The following is a 2,023-nucleotide window of genomic DNA, read 5'->3' as shown; positions in this document are numbered from 1 at the left end:
GATGACTTGACGTTGTTATTGGTGCCATTTTCAGGCACGTGACATTTTTTGATCGCTTTCTATTCCGATTTTTGGGAGGCAGAATAAACAAAAACCAACAATTCAGGAATTGTTTTTTTTTTTTTTTATTCTGTTCCGCGTGTGGTAAAATTGATGAGGTAGCTTTACTCTTCGGGTCAGTACGTTTACAGCGGTACCACATTTGTATCATTTTTCTATGTTTTGGCGCTTATACACAATAAAAGCTATTTTATAGAAAAAAATATTTTTTAGTATCGCTTTATTCTGAGAGCTATAACTTTTTTATTTTTCGGCTGATGGAGCTGTGTGGCGGCTTGTTTTTTGCGGGACGAGATGACGTTTTCAGCGGTATCATTTTTATTTATATGCGTCTTTTTGATCGCGTGTTATTCCACTTTTTGTTTGGCGGTATGGTGATAAAGCATTGTTTTTTGCTTCGTTTTTTTTTTTTTTTTTTTTTACCGTGTTCACTGAAGGGGTTAACCAGTGGGACAGTTTTATAGGTCAGGTTGTTCCGGACGCGGCGATACCAAATATGTGTACTTTTATTGTTTTTTTTTTATTTTTTTTATAATAATATTTATTGATGGGTACATTATATTTTTATTTTTGGTGTATTATTTTTTTTATTTTTTTATAATATTTTTGCACATTTTTTTTTTTTTTTTTTCACTTTCACACAGTTTATACACTTTATTACTTTGTCCCACTCTGGGACTTTCACTTTTTTTTTTCTGATCGCCTGCTTGGCACAGGAATGGAGCACCATCCCTATGCCATGAAGGCTGTCAGAAGTGCACAGTGTGAAGATTGCTTGGAGATGCACTGCGCATGTCCAAGCAATCTTCCTGCTCTCTGGTGACCCGGATGTTGTCATGACGACATCGGGTCGTCATGGCAACACCCGGGAAGCCTTTGCAGACTGCGCTGGAAGCCGGAAGAGGAGGTGAGTATCGCCGATCACCTCCCCTTGCCCCCGCAATGCCGCGATCGACTTCGATCGCAGCATCGCGGGGGTTAATGTGCTGGGAGCGGTGCAAGACCGCTCCCTGCACATAGTACCGGGTGTCAGCTGTGACAATCAGCTGACACCCGGCGGCGATCGCGCCCGCACAGCCTGTGTGCGCGCGCGATCGCGATGACGTACTAATACGGGTCTGGCTCTTAAGTCCCAGGGCACAGACACGTATTAGTACGTCAGATGTTATTAAGGGGTTAAAAGCTGCCTGAAAAGCTCCACAGGGTGCAAAGTTATTATATGTTGGGTGGTTGTGCAATTATTTGTCTATATGTCTGTCGCTATCTCTAAATGTCTCTCTGTACGTCTGTAGGTCAATATATTTGTCTATCTATCTAATCAATCTATCTCCATTATCTATCTCCATGTCATTTATTGCTGTCTAAAAACGCTAGAAAAATGCAGGAAAAAAAGCACAGAAAAACGCATCGAAAACGCATCGAAATGCGCATTTTTGCCACTGAGTTTTTCCTGCCAAGAGATGCAGAAATTTCTGCATCCAAATACATGTACACATACTCTTAGGGTTTCACATATGAGCACAGGACACATACAGGGGATGTCGCTCAGTGGTAGAGCGCATGCTTTGCATGTATGAGGCCCTGGGATCAATCCCCGGCATCTCCATGTTTTGTGATAAATAACCAGATGACTTCCAAAATATTCAGAAATCTAATAAATGTGCACAAATCCACCGCAAATGTGCACCAAATCTGTGTGGATGTAACACAAAGATAGAACTCAGCACTAAATATTAGATAGATTTACTTTTAAGAATTTGATGTTAAGTAACTGTTGGACACTAGGGGGCAGTGTCATCAGCACATATCGGATGAAAAATGATAAAATTTTATAGTATGGGTTATGTGCTCTCCCTTCAACTTCTCTTGTATATGTTGGTTCCGCATGACTTTGTCTGGCCAGCAGATGGCAGTCTCTCTCCATCTTTGAAGCATCATGTAAGAGTTCTCTTAAAGGCTCTCT

At 40.9% G+C, this 2,023-nt stretch overlaps 1 non-coding gene across 1 annotated transcript; it reads left to right on the top strand.

The window, feature by feature from the left end:
- Positions 1-1,594: 1,594 nt before the first annotated feature.
- Positions 1,595-1,666, top strand: TRNAA-UGC (transfer RNA alanine (anticodon UGC)). Its single transcript has one exon. It is a non-coding gene; the product is annotated as a tRNA-Ala (tRNA).
- The last annotated feature ends 357 nt before the right edge of the window (positions 1,667-2,023 follow it).

Source organism: Phyllobates terribilis, unplaced genomic scaffold, assembly GCF_046119375.1.
Source record: "Phyllobates terribilis strain yellow unplaced genomic scaffold, ASM4611937v1 Scaffold_4__5_contigs__length_816908805, whole genome shotgun sequence".
NCBI classification, from domain to species: domain Eukaryota; kingdom Metazoa; phylum Chordata; class Amphibia; order Anura; family Dendrobatidae; genus Phyllobates; species Phyllobates terribilis.
Note: the sequence above shows the minus strand (reverse complement) of the source record. Positions and strands in the feature narration are given on the sequence as shown.